This window comes from Acromyrmex echinatior, chromosome 8, assembly GCF_024713525.1.
Source record: "Acromyrmex echinatior isolate Ae372 chromosome 8, ASM2471352v2, whole genome shotgun sequence".
NCBI lineage: Eukaryota > Metazoa > Arthropoda > Insecta > Hymenoptera > Formicidae > Acromyrmex > Acromyrmex echinatior.
In genome coordinates, this window is record NC_141859.1 from 1,280,479 (window position 1) to 1,299,634 (window position 19,156).

Consider the following 19,156-nt stretch of genomic DNA (forward strand, 5'->3'; position numbering starts at 1 on the left):
TTTATCGAAACTTCATGAATAGCGGAAGCTTTATATGCAGTCTCAGCGGGAAACATTAAGCTTAATCGATAATAATATTTCGAAGCGTAAACAAGTTTCAAGCAATCCATATCCTAGTCGAGACGATATCCCTAGGTTATTGCATTTATTGCCGACGCATTACACGCTAACTCACGAACCGCCATTGTCTGGCTGGAATTGCCAGGAATTGGCTCGAATGATAAATAATCGCGTATTGAAATGCCATCTGATTCGCGAGATATTGTTATTAGAGAGCTATCACGGAAAGAATGATTTTGCTCAAGTATTTAAAATTTTAGCTGAATACAGATCTGAAAATAATTTTGTTGAACCATCAAAATAATTTTTTAGAAATCTCAAACATGATGAGAGCAATGTTGCAAGAAAAATTTTGATATTTCAGCAATTTGAGTGTTCAACTTGTTTTCAGATTTTAGAGATTTCAGCAAAAATGTTCTTTTCAATACAACGTTGCTGAAATGTTTGCTATTTTACTATAATATTGTTGAAATTTTGCAATATTGCTGAAATATTGCTAGAATGATTTGTGTTCCGTGTACACGCGTCACTTTATACGATCTGCGAAGAACTTTTTTCATGTGAAGAAGCAACGAGCAATACAAAAATTTTCCATGTGAAACAAAATTATCGAAAAAAAAAATCTATAAGTGTTCCTAAAGACACAAGCAAAGGAACAAGCAGTGACTCTTGCGATAAATGCGGGATTATCTTATAATACATCGCTTATCAGAATGTTCCGTTTTCTTTTTTTTTTTCTTGTTATAGAAACAAGCCACATCGAAGCATTTCGGAAATCCAACTTCATAGCCGAAGGTCTTGGCGACAGGGACGTACTTGAAGACGAGAGAAAATACAATGTGCTAGCTGATCGAGCTGAATTTTCTAAGTGTTTTGTAATACACCGGTGATCTACTACCAGCAGAGATTCCACGATAGGTACTTTCGCAACGACACATTCGAGAAAAATTCCGTGCGTCAATACTGAATTCCTGCACTGTATATTAAATTCCTTGCACGCGCGCAGAATAATTGTTAAATTCCTATTCTTACTGTATGGATTGAATATTTAGACGTATATGCTGAAAAACTATTTTTAACAACTTTTCAATAGAATGTTAATATTCTGTTCGTGATTGGCATATAAGTAAATGAAATTAAAACGCGGTATCTATTTCTACATTTTAAGATATAAGCTTGTCGCTCACATATATAACTGCAAAGCTATTACTATTCTTAAAACTTTAATTTATCCCGTAATAGCTCCGAATATTTTTCATCATGCATACATTGATGAACAAGGTAATAATGCTGCGTTTGATGTTTACATCTGGCTTTTAAAACGAGACTGGGTTTCCAAAAATAAAAAAAAAACGTAAACTATAACACAGGACATATGACATGTTTTTGCCCGCATAATCCATGTAAATCGAGACTTTTTAAATAATATTTTTCACCACGCTTTTTCTATATTTGTTGATCAAATCTGGCAGACGCATGTAAAAATGAACAAATTATTCATTTATTTCTGAGAGTCTTTCTTTATTGTTTGAATGACGATAAACACCGCGAAATTAATGCGCACGGCACATATATACGCGGTCGCGATTAAAAATATACAATATTCGAACGAGAGCAATCGTGGAAGAGTGAATGTCGATGGGTCCAAGAAAAAGCTGCTTTATTCGGGCGTTTTTGCGCGAATATTTCAGCGAGTACTTTACGCGAGCGTAAAGTTCACTTTTCATCCCTCTCTCCTACCCTTTCCTCAGAGCGTAGGCTCGCGTGCGGGGACCAAGCTGACGTTTTAATAACCGGCGCTCGACGGCAATGCATTATTACGCAATTACGCTTCGATAGTGGAATAATCGAGTCCGTTGTCTGAATTACACAACGCTACCTGGAACGGTGTAGCGTGTATCACAAAAGATAACGTTATCCACTCGAAAAAAAAGAGCGTTCCGTCAGCGTCGGTAGAAGAATATTCCCTGTTTCGCTCTCTTTTTCCTTCCTATCGTTCGCGCATTCATCGTCCCCATTCATCACGATGAAACATCATCAACGAAGTAAAGGTAAACTATCCACCGGTGCAAAACCGAGCCCCGCGCGCGCGCAGCGCTACGTTACAGTACAGTAATAATTGAACGGTCGTTCGTCACCGTCGCAACACACCTGTTTTTGTGCCGGTCAGGATGTTAGCGCGGAGGAACGACGCGTATTTGCGACGATTACGAGCGGGCTGTCGCAAACCCGCCTAATGAGACATATCCGCGCTGTAGCGCTTGTACTATGGCGAATCTCCGTTTCCGCGGCAGATTACCGCGTCCTTCTGGTTTGCGATTCAAATGCGATATCAAACTCCAAAGTGCCACCGTCTTCTGCATTAGCGCCGGCTGTGTAACTCGCAAATTCGCAGTAAAATCTCACACAAGAATTACTCACGTTCCTCGGGATCTCGATGCAAAAGGACGCACTCGCACTCGAACAATCGCGCTCTCGAGCTCTCTTCATCGGGGGAGGGTTACGTTGAGATAAGGTATCCATTTGTAGTCGGAATTGAAGAAACTGCAGCCGCCGTGCCTCCTTCTCTCCGATCTCGGATCGTATGCCGCCCCTTCATCATCCTTGCGTGCGAAGTTTGTGCTGACGCTTTAATATTGCGCCGACTCGCCCGATGCTTTATTACGCGATTACGTAGCGATGACGGAATAATCAAACGGGAGAAACGACTCGGCGAAGAGGGAAAAGAAGAGGAAGAAAGAGGGAAGTCGAGGAAATGGAAAAACGTAGCGACACAGAAAGGGAAAAAAAAATAGAAGAGGCGGAACCAGAGGATAGTAAGGTGGTAGAAAAGGGCAGCTTATATGGGGTGAAAGGATAGACGGAGGGAGAGAAAGGACGGAGGAAATGCAGACGACTAGCAGGTTTATCCAGCAGAATGGAGGGATAGAGCTCGTAACCCGGGATAATGCTACCTGAGAAATAATTGCGGGCACCCCGACGAATCGACGATGAGACTCCACGCCGTCGGTAATTTGAATATATTCTAATGAAACGATTCCTCGACGCGGCTCCTCTCTTATTCTACGCTTTTCGAAAGGAACAAAATGCGTTGTCAGAGGGAGGGAAATGATAATTGCGAAATCGTTGATAGGGTTGACGCGAGGAAGCATCCTGAATAAAATCTCTTTGTATAAGGGATGACGCGTGGCCCTTCATTCGCGTACAACGGCGATTCAACGGCCGATTCAACCGATCGTTTCTGGTTTGGCGAGCAATAAATTCGCTAACACGGAATAATTGTCGGCGATAAAGCTCCATCGGAGCTGCGAAAAATGGTGACGAGCGAGAGGAATTATTTTCGGTTGACGGCTCGTTGGCGCCGATGAGACTTTAACGTGAGCGCGGAACTTGACTACCTGTCGCTGATGCGTTCCCTGAGTAAACGATTTAATGTTCAACGTAAACGAACGTTAACATTGAATATTTCAGAAAGGTATACTACAAAAAACGCTTATACATAGTCGAAATAGCGAAAAATTATTTAGAGAGTTAAAATATAAGTGAGGTCATTTCATGACAATAACTGTCGCTAACACTCGAGTGTATAGCACAATTTAAATTAAATCTGAAATTTTTTAAAAAATTGTATTGCAGCGGCATTATTGAATGCCGCTCTTATGTATTTGAGAAATAAAAAAATTATTCAGTGAGCAAAAAGTATAAACATGATCATATATACCACCTATAAACAATTTCACAATTATATGCCGACTGGGGTGAATATATGCTAAATTATTACGCACCGTTCAATTGTAATAACGCATTATTGGCGCAATAATAATTTAACATGTATTTGCCTCTCGTGGGAAGGTCGGCGATGGGTATACAATGCAATATTTACAAATCTTCGAAAAGCTGCTAATCGAAATGGTAGACCAGTTTTGTTTGCTTTTACGTTAAAAGCAATTTATCCACAGCAAACAGTGAAATTAATATAAATTTCCTCACGTATCTTCACTTTGACATCAAAAGTGGATAAGTGTTTAAACGCCAGTCGATTATTATTTGAATTTCTTCACACCGTCGCAAGTAATAAAACATGAAAATAAAACGTCAAAGGTCTACAGTCCACCCAATGTTATTTCAAGACAAAATAAATGTTCCGTCATACAATTTCGTCAAAATTCAATAGACAGAAAATACAGGGAAGCATAAAATAAACAGCGGGCTAAATTCCCATAGTACCCATTACAACGTCAAACAATTCTTGTCGTTAAGTTAACAGTAAATGTACCGGTCATGCAAGCCCGTGCCGATTTTCTCTCTCAAAACGCTCGATTTAACTCTGTATGATTTTCCGTCCGAATATGTACCGAAGCGAATTAAGTTAATTTCGCTTCGGTTCTTCCACAAATAATGTTTGATTCGTGGCACCTCACGCGTACAAGCGCGAATGCAGTTTCATTCCCGTCTCATTTATGCAGCATATTAATTTTCGCACTTTTGGCCCGGATATCATAACGCCGCCGCGCAATAAAAACGATACGGAATACGTCCCAATTATTCGCAGATTCAAATATCCATTAAAACGTATGAACCGAATAATAACAATATTTCGCCCAGCCGCTATTTTTGCTTATTCTTGCGGCTGTCCAGCCTCAACGCGAGCGCCAACGGTTATTTATTAGTAATATTTGCTTTAACCTACTGCAGGGCCACGTCCGTCATTTTCGCCGACGTCGATATGGGATGGGGAAAATCAACGCTATATCGCTGCGCGTCGTGCTGACCGTCAAAGTTGCCGATTACCGTGCTAGTTTCGTGGTGAAGCAAAAGCGCGGTGAAACGCACGATGGGCAAATCCGCCGTCAATTATCGATAGCGTGACCACGTTGAAAGTGACACGGCCAGCGTATACCTCAGTGATTGTTTGTCGTTTTCAATACAATCCCGATCTAATTTACAGGCGGACGAGTGAACCTTGCCAAATAGCAAATACACTGCGTGACAAAGAAAACGGTGGAATGTCCGCGGAAAGCGAAGCCACGTGAATCAAGGGTTAAAAGGATTGTCGAGACCGCGACAAAGGCCGCCACCGATTAGTTCTACACATAGCGGTCCAGATTTGTATGATCAAAAGCCAAACTCTTTTATCATTTGGTTAAAAACGTTATTACTCAAAGAACAATAATAGCAAATATCAGTATTTGTAGTAATATCTATCTACAGTAGAGATTTATAATATGATATAGAACATATCGCTTTTACTAAAATATCTAGAAATTTAGATAGATACGGATTTGAAAATAATTTTACTAAAATAAATTAATTATGTGAAGAATTCAAGCATGATGCCACAAAAAAATGACATTTTATAAGCAACCAGCTTGAGCGTCCTACATAATTATTTTAGTCTAATAAAATTATTTTCAGATCCGTACATGTCTAGAAAAATTTTTAGATACTTTCATTCTTCTTTTCATGTAACGTCAGTTACGAAAATGATTATATCCATAATGAAGACTTTTCAACGAAGTCAGATGATTATATTTTTAAATGGATGCATTTAAAATTTTCAGTGAGAAGTAACATTGATACAAAAAGAACAGTTAAAGTATTTAAAAGTTCAGTTAGATTTAAAACTGATTTGAATTAGGTGTAAGGACTGAAAGTAATTTTATTGAACTATCAAATAATTACGCACGGCGCTAAAGCTGGTTCTTAAAACGTCAAACCTTTTTGTAATACATCTTGCCATGCTTGAGTTGCCACATAATTATTTTGCTGGCTCAAGTTATTTTCAGATCTGTATCTGTAGATTACATATTTCGATAAAATCGTTAAAATCCTTTAGAGAATAAATTGCGAGAGTGACTAAGAATTTCCTCAGACATTAATAAAGCTATTCAATTTTAGAAATGAAATTCCTGTCCTTTAATCACTTCAGTTGTATGTAATAAATTATATTCATAAACAAGGATGAGCGTACGAAGAGCGGCAGAGAGAAAAAAGGAAAACGTAATTACAGGATGACTATATCGAAAAATCGAAAGAGAATACTAATCGAACGCTAATCGAAATAACGCTCTGAAAGCACGTCCGTGAGGCCGCGTATCGATTTCACCCGTTCGCCACCCTCCGAGTTCGCAATCGCGCGAGTAGAGACCTGAGACGTTGGTGGAAGCACGACGAAGCCAATTAATTAAAAGCCAATCGGCGACGTAGGTGCTACTCGACTTCGACGCGAATAATCGAGCGGTGTGTTAGTAGTTAGCCGCGTATATATACGTAGACCTCTATACGTGTGTATACAGCCGTACACATGTATTGTACATATAAGTGTACCTAGCGTAGGTACTTTTCGGACGCGGACAAGTCGATTAGCATAGAGATTGAGTCGCGGCTGTTTATGCAAATGTACAACGATAATGGTAGTAGTAGCAGTAGCTGACGTCGACGACGACGAAGACGACGACGACGACGACGTCGTCGTCGTCGGTTGTCTTTGTCCCGTCTTTATACCATCTTACGCGAGCAAACTTTCGACACTGCCCTCGGATCTTTTTTCCTCTTATTTTAAACACGCCACGCTCTCTAAGGCATGCCTTCGCCTCGACCGTTATTATTCCAACGCCAAGCGCGAGCGAACGGCCGCTCGGTAATGAAAATAGCAACTATCGCGAAATTACATCAACCAAATTTAATAAACGCTGACCACGGTTAATATGTTATCATTGATTCGCAATGACGGCGAATTATTATGCCACGTAAATCTCGTTGTTACATGCTGCTGCCACGTTCCGACACGCATACTATTTGCATTGTGTGTTTTAAAGGAGTAAATTTCATGATTCTCCCTCGATAATGCCCCGAGAATAAGCAAAGCTAATATTTCGATTCACGTAGCAATGCAAAGACGATTATTCTCATTATTTCATTTTTATTTATTCCATATTTATCTCATTTTCTGCTGAACGAACAGTACATATTAAAATTTACTGATATTAGGTGCGCAACTAAGTTCTCGCTGTTATTTTAATGAAAATGCCACCAAAATAACAGCGAGAACTTAGTTGCGCATCTAATATAATATGAGTCTTTTTAACATATGTAGAACGAGAGCAAATAAGATTTTAAAATTACTTTAAAATACTTTTTCATTTTTTTTTTATTTTAAGCGTCTTTAATTGAATTAATATCTCTTTTTCACGTAGACACATCGACAGGGATATTCTATTCTCTCGAAAACGAGACGAGAAGACAAACGGCTTCAATTGATTCGCTTATCGGGATAATATTAAATTGTTGATAATCAATTACGAATGAGAACGTGGTACGCGCCTGTCGGCCAGTCCATTCGCGAACGTGGATCGCGGCTTGTGCCGAACGACATCGACGCCATTAGCATTGACATTAGCATTAGCATTAGCATTAGCATTAACGCCGACACCGGCAGTAACGTTACCCACCCCGTTGTTCCCGTCCTCGTCGGTGGTTCTCTATGAACACCTACAACATACAGGTCCGCAATATCACTGCCTGTCCTTCGGTCTGTACGCTGATCGTTCTCTGTGTACACCAAGAATTTCTCTGTAGGCATTAAATCAGAATTGAGATATTGCGATGGAGTGTAAAAGCGTTAACATTTGTAACAATCATACACATGGAATCATTTTCTGCAATATTTCGTTACTAAACAATACACGGAGAGGATAGTTTTACTGAAGTATCTGAAAGTTTAACTAGATACATATCGGAAAATAATTGTGTTGGATTATGATAGACGTTTAAACTGGGTACTACTGGAGTGGTAAAATATTTTGCAACATTGTTATCAATGTTTAAGCGTTCTACATAATTATTTTGATGGTTCAACAAAATTATTTTCAGATCTGTATCTAGCTAAATTCATAGATACTTCAGCAAAATCGTGTAATAGCAGGTATTCGACAAAACTTTATTTCAGTTTCAGACCCTAAAAATTAATCCTCAACTCTTTTAATCGCTTTGCGATTTGTCATAACTGAGCTGTGTAGAAAAAAATATTAAGACATCTCATTTTCTCTTACGACGTTTCCCTTACGTAATGTTCCGGAAATCTCGCGAGATGGTAATTTGTACGGTCGACGACATTATTATCGTACGTCGGAATTTCACCGATCATATATAACAATGTCGATTGCCACGGCGGTCGACATATATCTCGCGATATCGAAGCCTGACGCTCGTGAAACTTATCGCTCCTCCAGCAGGCAGCAACAACCTCGACCGCTATATTAACCCGACTGAGACTTATTTCGCGGCGCGTTTCCTTTCTTATTTATTTTCTTTTCCTACCGAGAAGAAAAATTTCCTGAGAATGGCGAATATTGATATACGTAGAAACAATATACACGCATACGTCGAAATTACGTATATACTTCGACATAAAGAATTATCATCCAGCCAACCGATACGCGTATCTTCAATCTAGACTCGATTGAAGGTTGATTCTTTAGGACAATGAGTGATTCCGAAGTAGAACGATGCAGAAGATGCGTGCGTTTGAAAGGGGCTTTCAAGCGAGACTTGTCTATTGTTACGCTGATTGGAAAGCTTCTCGTTAACGAATTGGCCAGCCATACGTATGCTGGGGTTCTTGATTTTTCAAAGAGAGTCGCTTGCGCGCCTTGCCCACACAAAGAAAAGGAAAAACGATCGGAGCTCGGTGTAATCCGAGCCGAAGCTACGAATGCATAAATTAGTCCATCGTTAACGTAGGTATGTGACGCACGTAGCTGCCGCTGGCGTGTCCCTCGCGTGTTATCGGCACAATGTGTGCGGTACGATCGCGACGTGTTGCATGCGCGGAGCAGCGCGGCGGCGGGAATTATTAAAATCGCATATAAATAAATAATAATGTAATACTATAAATTAGCCGGAGGCGACACGGCGGCAAACGCGATTATATTTATCGTTATTACGCGGTATTTGGTTTGCGTCCGTGCCACGAACGGCACCGAGGTCCACATGCATCTTTGATAATCGCGCAATACGCGCGCTGCAGAATCGCGCATCGCAATTATGATATCCGAGTTTCAACATACACGCTCATCCGGACGCGGCGAGCAGATCGGACAATGGACCAACAAAGGTATAGGTTAGACGAAACGGAGTATCATTTACAATAAAACGATGTGGACATTATAGCAGCCGAGCGAGATTCAAAGACTCCGATGTACACCGTTAAATTCAAATTATTGTACTTATTTCCAACTTATATATCCAATTTGAGTTATTTTTAAGTATATTCATAATTTTTATAATTTTTAAGTATTTTTATAATTTTTGAAGTTTTTATTTTTAAGTATTTGTTCAATTTAAAACTAATCACAGAAATAGATTGATTTGATGTTTTAACATGAAAGTTCAAAATAATAAGATGTTATTTAACTCAAGAGATTAGGTTACTATTGATCCTTTGACATCTAACAATCGGATATGTGAATATACGGATTGCCTGTTCCTGCGTATTCAGGTATTACATTAAATAACGCAATACGCACGCAGGAAACATACCACAATCACACTCATAGGATCTCGCGCAGGGTAACAACTTCACTGAACCGTGATTCGACCGAATCAGAGTTGCCGTGCGACAAGCCCAGCAAGCGAATGTGGATATGGTGTATACGCGTAAGGCAAGGGGGTTGTTACTATTGTGTGGCAAGGGTGGCGCAACGTCGCAGCCATATTGTATACACGTCAAGCTCGCCCGTATTGTTTTGCAATATTTCGCGCACTAATTGGCCTGGAAATTGCTATTTCCTGAAATTACAACCGAGCCCCGAGGTCGCCTCCATTCAGAAGATGTAATAGCACCTCGCTTCTCTCCCTCTTCCTTCCTCTCTCTCCTTCCTCCCCCCCCCCCTCTCTCTCTCTCTCACTGTTTCTTCTCGTAACCGCGGGCCAGTTAACCAGCTAACTCATCCTACGGCGATTATACTCGTCGTCCCGATGACAACTTTTTCCTTGTCTCGCTGATCTCGAAAAGGGTTCGTACGGACAAACATCGTACTCGTCGAGGAGAGGAGAAAAGCGAAGCTAATATTCATCTCTGGTGACGATGTTGACGACAAGTCTAACAACGAAAAGGCGATTAACTTGCGACCACGACGCGAGCAGGGACACTGAGGGACACAATGGGCGATTTATTAATACCACTTAGCTCTTGAGTAGAGATTTGCGGAATCCCTTTATGGCTTGACTACGAGAAATAAGATTTCTGTTCACTTTCCCGCGCAAAGAACGCGCAGTGTCGTAATCGTTGCATTATCATTTTGTAGCTATTGTTAGATTACATTTTAAGATTAAATATCAATAATTTAGGTTTTCAGAATATAAATAAATTCCAGCGGTCAACTTTAAATAGCGCTTACAATGGTGCATTTAAATTTCCGCGCCCAATTATTTTTCCATTAGTAAAGTTGATCAATCTGCATTTCGAAAGCTATATAACAATTCGCAGTTAGATAATTACATTTTTAGTTTAATTGAAAATAAACGCTGAAAAAGTGCACTCGCCATTGCATGATTCACTATTTTCGTAGCAGTAAAAACCGTCTCTGAAGCAACCAGAATAATTTGTGAGATTTACGGATAATATTGTGTTGGAAAGAACGTGCTGAGAGAGAGAGAGAGAGAGAGAGAGAGAGAGAGAGAGAGAGATTAGTTTAAAAGATTTAAAAGTGGTAATTTCGATGTGAACGATGCATCATACTGCAAAGTACTTGTATGCTGGAAAGATGGAAAAAGTGATATATAGATTCAACTTTAATTGAAATATTTCTATGATTTTTTTCATATTAATAGACATATCTTTGAAAAAGAAACCGCGGAAACTTATTTATACACTCAAATATATACAGTTTCTAACTCCCATATTTAAATCACACTTAATAACTTGCTCCTTAAGTGCATACAGTAATAGCGTAACAAACGTACACTTAATTTTCTCAGCAATCTTAATATCTGGGTGAAATTTTTCATACCTTCTGGGTGAGAATTTTCGCTTTCATCGTGACCTCTCCGGTGCCGTTAAAGCGAGTCAATGAAAGTGGAAGGTATTGACCAACCAACGGCAATAAGGGAACACTCGCATCGCCCCTCATCCAATGCGACGACGACGGCGTTGCCCCGAAATCAAAGCGAAACGGACGAAAATGGACGATAAATTTCATACGGATGTCGTTCGGCGTGGCGCGGTGGAGTTGTAAAACGGTGATTTATTTACAATGCGAGCTAATTGATTTACAATCGCAGCTACGCGTTGGGTAGTGCCGTTTTGCAGCCGCGGTTTGCCCAATCCCTAGCTGCAACTGAACGCTCTGCGCTCTTTTCCTTTGCGCGCACGCGTATCCATGTGTGCTCCATTTTCCTCTCTCGTTTTTTTTTCCTCCCGTCATTCGGCTATAATTACAACTACGGTATCAATAGATAAAAAAGAAAACGATATCAACATATCTAAATACATGAAAAAAGCGCAGCTTCTGATATCAGTTTCAGACACCGATTAAAAAATTATTAGAACAATACTCGCAATTATTATGTGCATAATGCGAAATTTTTGAACGTATAAACATGGAATCTACAAACTGTACTAAAAGATGCAATATTGCGATTAAATATTGCGTTGCAATATTTCCAGATTTTCGTGATAATAACCTACTTTCTGCCATTTTTTTTGCCATCCTTTTTTTCTCATCAACGTAGCTTGCCCTTTCTGTCTTCCTTCTCTTTTATGAGATTTCGTGTGCAATCATAAAACTGATATAAGTATATCTCGTAGATCTGAATCGCGTGCCCATCATCATCGTTTGTATAAAAACCAGTTTTTATCTGACACGCGAAATTATAAAAACATGAGGTAATCACAAAGACCACCAAGTGCACCATTATTGTATTCTCGCGTTTTACTGATAAGTTCTCCATTTATAACACTGACATTATAGACAGAACTGATACGTAAACAATTGCAAAAACATAAAATTTGCAGAAATTTATCGACGAAGAAGATATTATAATAGAACATATATTTTACATAAAGGAATAGATCATGAATTTTATAGTATACATGAATAATATGTATAAGGAAGATGTAAAAGATGATATTCTACAGGAAATTAAATATCCTATCGTAAGTGAAGTTTCCTATGCTAAAATGAGATCTCGATTGTAGTAACAAGAATTATATATTTGCATCTATCCATTTAATGCAACAGTAATTTTCTAGTAATATACATGTAATAGTTGAATCAAATAGTATCTCAGACAAATGATTATCATGAAAATCAATCTATTATAATATTTCGTTATAAAATAATGAGAATATAATTCATTACTCCACCAAAAGGAAATGTCAAATGTTGTGTCAATCATCTATCGGCAAGTGTAAAAATTGCACTATATTTCAAGTTGTTCAATTTTCGAAACGAGGTCTTACCCGAATAAGCTTCAGATTATACATAATGCAGTCACGCGATCGATATAACCTCGTTTCACTCGATCTTGTAATTAGCGACATACTATGTCGTTGTTGTGCTCCTTGACTCTGATGAAATACAATCTCTTTACATCGATATACGCAGGCAGTGATACCAATGTACAATTTTCTATGTATTAAAAAAATGTATTGTTCATTTTTAAAAAATCATGACAGTATAATCACATTGAAAAGAGTAAATAAAAAGAGGCAGATAAATCAAAATTGTACATATTCTGGCTTGCAAATACAGTTCGTGTGAAGTACGGGAAGCTCTTTTTGTCACGCAACCAGACTACTAATCGTAGATCGTGTTGGTTCTGTAGACGACCAAAGCACATTTGAATACGGAGTTTCCCGATGACACGTTCTCAACACGTTTTCGGAAATCCTACGACTTAGATTCTTCCCGTGGGATTCGTGCGGTTGCGTGACAACGAAACGTCGTTCTACGTCCAACGCCTTAGTTCTGGTTAACGTGTACACGAATCCTGTCGCGGACTTGCGGCAATTTACAGCCAGGATCAGTGTCCTTTAACAGACAATCGTATCATGGTCGTTTCTTAAGCCTCGTATATCTCGGCAACTTCGCACGCTCATCCCGTTGTCGTTGGCGAACGTAAGACAACGCAGGCTCGATCTAATCAATTAACCACTGGAGACATTTATAATCTCCTAATCTCTCTATCAATTCTTGGTTTCATGTTTCTAAAATGAATCACGCAAGCAACATCTTTTCTTAAAAAAAAAAAAATTATGATCACATAAACCGCGTGAATCGTAAATGTTTTATTTCTTTATTTCTTTTCTTTGTATTTTTTTTTTTTTTTTAAGTTGAAGAGAAATATTAAACTACATCTACGTACACTTTTCAGATGCTCCAACTTTATATTTATATCTTTTAAATAACCTAAAACGTAGCTCTCACATGTATAAGCCGCGCTGTGCGCAATATATGCTTAATAGTAAAGCTTTCCGTCATGATATTCGCTTAGGAAAAGTAATGCAGTTGGGGGATTTTCCAGGAGATGGAAGATTATATGATACACTCCGTCGCGTGCGAATAAAAAGGAACGCTAATATTGCAATTTGTGAAATGTACGCAAATTCCCAATTATGAGAAAATAAAATAATTTTTTACAAAATTATTATATTATTTTTATATTTTTTCCAATCTTTTTTTACTAATTCAACTAATATCAAAAATAAATCTAATTGTCCTTATAAAAAAACAGAAATATGAAAATGAAACATTCATTTTGCAATTTACAGAATTCAATTAATTTCTAATTATTAAATAAATAAAATAAATAATTTTTAATTTTTAATATTGTACAAATATAAATATTTTTTACAATATTATTACTACATTATTTTTATGTTATTTTCCTGCATTTCTTGCTGTGATTCGTTTATCACGTCAATAAAAAAAAGTAATAAAACTGACATATATCATATTCAAATTTTCTTTATAAAAAAAGGTAGAAATATGTACAATAGAATAATACAATATAGTTCTATTGATGTCCAAAGTCCTTTAGTGTGTGCAATATTCGCGATCAAAGTATGTTTGAATGTACGTTTGAACGATCATACAAAAGAGGTAATTAATGGAACCAGCACACTATTAGAACTAGTGACTGACAAGGCTACTAAATGATACGGTCAAAAGAGTGCATCAGGAGAGCTCGTAATGAATCGTGCGGCAATCTGAGGGATAGTATGGTTATTAATATCGATTTTAAAAGTATTATATATATATATATATATATATATATATATATATACATATCTGCAACAGCAAAAGCAATAAGATCATTCTAACGCGAGGACAGAATTTTTCGGTCAGAAGTTCTGTCCTTATGACGAAGTGAATTGTGAACCGCACACACGATTCTACAAAAATATCGATATTGTTTTACAATAATACAGCTATAAAGTTCCATTCCGCACACATAATGGGTACACTTATCTCTCTATTACAGCGAAAACCTTGAGTTATTCCATCGTAACGACGGCTGAGTTTTTCAATACTCGACTACGTTTCTTTGCATACATCGCGACCATACCATTCCACCTACACGCAATGCTTTTACTGCCTCTATGTTATAACAAACCCGCGGTCGTGCGGTCGTTCGAATGTTTCAGAAACTTCAGCGATAACGAAGAAAAGACTGAACTCACAAAGACTGAAATATCTTACTAGTGGTGGAATAATGGAAACGCACTTCGTAAAAGTTATTAGTTGCGTAAGACTTCTACGGCTACGAAATGTTGAATTGAAGGGAGAACGTACAAGAAACACTGCATAATCTTAAGCCGTACCGTTAATAGCTTATTCGAATTCATATCTTCCGTCTGTTGATACTCGAATCGGATATACGTAGAACTTGCTTTAACTAATCTTTGGTACGCCATATAATCCGGAAAGTTATCATAAAGTTTCTTTAGCACGCTCATTTAATACTAATTAATGCACGATGGATCTAAAAATATCGACAGACATTACGGCAAACATAAAAATAGAATGCCGATCGAACGTAAACAGCAGTCAAAGCTGCAAGGATTTCTGTAGTACTCCGTATCGACCGTAAACCGGAAGAGCTTATTGCGTATTCTCTGGGCAAACTAGATTCGCCTGTGTACAGCTAGACCGCCATCGTAAATAAAAAAGTAACGTCGGAAGGGGATATAACAAGTTTCAAAACTCCGATAATGCTGGTATTATGAGCGTTGTTTATTACTACTTGAGAAAGATATATGGACGGCTTGATATTAATTTCGTTTTAATGTGTGATATAATATAATGTATAATATAAATATTACATATATATTTATATATGTTTGAGTAAAAAATGAAATCAATGAAAAGGATTTTTCTTAACCGTAATTGCTTTTCAATAATAAGCAATTGATAATAATAGAAAAGTCATTAAAGTGGTCAGGAAAGCAAATTAATAAAATTACAAAATCTTTTTTATTTGATAGTGACATTATAATGAATTTTGTTTTTTGATGTATTTATTATGAATTTATGTAAAAAATTTTGAAATTTAATATATTATTGTTAAATTATTGGAATTAGATTATTCATTACAAATTAAATTATAACGTAAGAAAATAACTACTTAAATATTATATAAATGAAAGATTGATTTTCAATTTCTCAAAATATCCGTAAATAAAAAAATTTGATTCGAAAAGAATTCTGCGACAATAAAAACATGTGAGAAGAATAATGAATTCAATAGTTTGCAAATAAGAGAAGCATTAATTTTCTTGCTGTACATTATATATTCTATTTCCATCAGTGACATCGACCATTTTGGTGATTGAAATAGCTGACAAAGTAGAAACTGGGTTACCTACCGGATGCATCGTGTCGGCTAAATCATTGTACGAGAAGACAAACGTATCCCGTTACCCGCATATCTAGAATTCTACATGAACGCCATAAAATCGCAATAGCAGTTCGCTATAAACGCTGCACGAAATCGATCATCGTGAATCGTAATAGCGAGGCAACCAGCAGGGTTATCAATGTTCCAAATCACGTACCAGATTTATCAAATTATGAATATCGTGTCACTCAGTCAAAAAGTACATCAGCGAGAAAGTTTATCAGTGTCGTAAAAATCGAAAGTATAGATATTATATAAATCCAATCATATCAAAGATGACATTTCATATAAAATCTTCCTATATAATTAAGATAATGACATAATACTGATTAATATTACATTAATTTTTCCAATTATTCTCTTCACGCAGAAGTAATTATAAATTTTAATTTTAAAATTGCTTAAAGATAATAATAAATTTTTTAATTCTACATGCTAAATGATTTATTTACGAAAAGTAAAAAATAGGTTTAAAAAAAAATACGACTTTTTCATATTTTACGAAGTTTTATAGATATAATTCATATAAAAGTTTCTACATTTTAAGAATTTTATAGATGTAATTTTAGAATGATAACGCTTTTCAAGAATTTTGAGAACTTTTTAATATTTTAAATAATCTAATATTGTAATATCCTAAATGTAAGTGAAAAATTTGGAAATCAATCGTCGATAGTTTTTAATTCGTTACTTTAAATCTATTAAGGAAGAAACGGGATTTGAAAAAGAAGCGTGTCTGGCACGCGACGAAATTCGGCAACTTGAAAATCAAAGGTTGACTACGATGCCATGTCACAGACAAGAAGGAGATCCAAGCTTGAGGTTGAGGGTGCGAATGGATCGTTCATTGGTCGGCCGATCGGTGGTTCGAACCTTTTAGTCCCTTAGCGAGGCACAATAGCCGGTCATTTAAGGGTTCTTGGATCAAATTGAGAATCGACACGGTCCAGCCTCTATCTAACTCACCCTCGTAGTTAGGAAGGAACGTCGTTGTCCGTGAGAGCATCTCAGACACTTAGAAAGGGGTGAGAATGCGTTAGCACTTCAGATTCAAGCCAGCGAGCGCAACCATCGAGAGCCCGGGTTCGTACCTTTCTCTTTATACCCTCCAGCATCGTATCGGGGTCTAGCTGGGTAGATACCTTTGCTCATAGGGCCACGAGCTCGTCGCCCTCTTATTTTGTATATCCCTTTAGGCGGGCATGTATCTTAGCGGCATTGTGATGGAAATTCTCGCCGCGCACGGCATTCACCCGCCAATCATTCGCCCCGAAGAAAACACTTATCTGAGTACCTGCTACGTCGACCAAGAGACGCCGAGAGACGCCGAGAGACGAGACAAGGGGCGACGAGGAAGGGGTACGTGATCCAACGAAAATCGAACGATAAAGCTTCCGTCTCGAGTGTCCATTATCCGCGTCCTCGATACGCGCGGGATTTGGTAAGTTTGCTCATTCGAAAGAACTTCAGACGATAACGAGATGCAAATTGGTCTTTCTCAAGTATCGGCACTACCTATTAAGCAATTCGATCGCCTATTGGAGTCTTAGTCGACACTCAACAACGTCTCGCGGAGACGCTCACATTCGCGTAATAAAATTCAATCTCTGTCGAAGTAATAGCGAATAATGCGAAAAAAAATGGTTGTTCCATCAAGTATTACAACGGGCGAGCTGTATCGGACGGCTCTTCAGAAGTAAAATTAAATGTTAAGCGTATAAAGCTTCAATAAAGCGTTCCGTGACTGTACTGACAGAAGTAAATTGCGCCCGACGAAAATCGGGTGACCGCTCGTGATCGAGGGAGCAGGTATATTAATTTATTCGCTTTGAATATACGCTTCTTAGACAGCGAGTCGCAATGAAATGAATTTGCCATTGCGTTTGGAGCCAACCGAACGCGGAAATACGCTATTCTACGTCGGGAAACGATATTTGAGCAATAAAAGCTATTTATGAGATGTCGATTTACGAACGATCGTTCTCGGACGTGTTCGACATTTGTACAAATAACACGTATGATTAAAGTATCAATAGAATTCAATTCCAACTAATAAGATTATGCTCGACGACATCCGTAAGATCCATTCGACCACACATAAAATGTGCTCAAGAAACGAACACACATACACAGAAAGAACGATTTTGCTAAAGTACAATATCTAAAAATCACTTATACGATACCACTCACAGATCTGAAAATAATTTTGTTGAATCCTCAAAATAATTACGTACGAATCTCAAGAATGACAAACAATGTTACAAAAAGTTTTGACATTCTAGCAATCAGCATGAGTGCCCTACATAATTAGATATTTTGAGTTAGTCTAACAAAATTATTTTCAGACCTAGCGAAATTTTGAGATACTTTAGCAAAGCCGTTCTTTACGTGAAGTAAATTTGTGATACACAGAAATAACGGTTTTAATGAAATATCTAAAAATGTAGTTTCTATATGATTAGATATACCTAGATTTAAAAATAATTTAGTTTGAACCATCAATTATGTAGAACACTCAAACTAGACGTTACATTTCTTGCAATATCGTGTATCAACGCTTAAAAATTCTACCTGTATATTTAGTTAAATTTTTAGACGGACTTTAACAGAATCGTTTCTTTTTCCGATTCAATGGCTTTCGATTTGGTCGCCTTTAAATTTATGAGGATGTCCTTTTAACGTGGCCGTCGCGCATGAGAGACGGTAAACATGCCGTCTCCCGCGGAAATTATGTCGCTCAATAAGAACGATCGGGTCGAGTGCCTACTTTCGATGCCGAGCGTGACTCCCGAAGGTGCCACATAAATCCAGGAAGCGTCCTTCACGCGCCGATTCCTCCGTACTAAACGCCCGGCGGTCCAGACCGGCGTGCTTTATGGGGCGCAGGAACGTACCTATACCGGACGATGGCATCGGACGAACGTGAGGCCCCATATTTCCAGCGGATGTAGAATGATCGTGAGTTGGTATCGCAAATGAAATCACGTACTCTCCCGTTGAACACGGTAACGTCGTGCTATGCCGAGCGATTCCGTATATTTGCGAGCGCGAATATATATGTATACGATGAAGCTATGGATATGATGAAGAAAGATACATGAAAGAAATCACGCGAAGAAGTGATTGTAGATTGTGACAAATTTCAGCTTGGCCAGTTGAACCAGCAGATTCACCCTATTGAGATATTATTTAA

The 19,156-nt window shown here is 38.0% G+C and overlaps 1 protein-coding gene and 1 long non-coding RNA gene across 9 annotated transcripts in view; one reads left to right on the forward strand and one right to left on the reverse strand.

The window, feature by feature from the left end:
• LOC147908662 (uncharacterized) overlaps positions 1–12,855 on the forward strand; it is a 165,084-nt gene extending 152,229 nt beyond the window's left edge. Inside the window, exon 2 of the long non-coding RNA XR_015545942.1 lies at positions 808–12,855. This is a non-coding gene — a long non-coding RNA (uncharacterized LOC147908662). The remainder of the gene's footprint in view (positions 1–807) is intronic.
• The window catches only part of LOC105150813 (synaptogenesis protein syg-1), a 444,748-nt gene that overhangs the window by 255,072 nt on the left and 170,520 nt on the right, over positions 1–19,156 (reverse strand). The window lies entirely within an intron of this gene.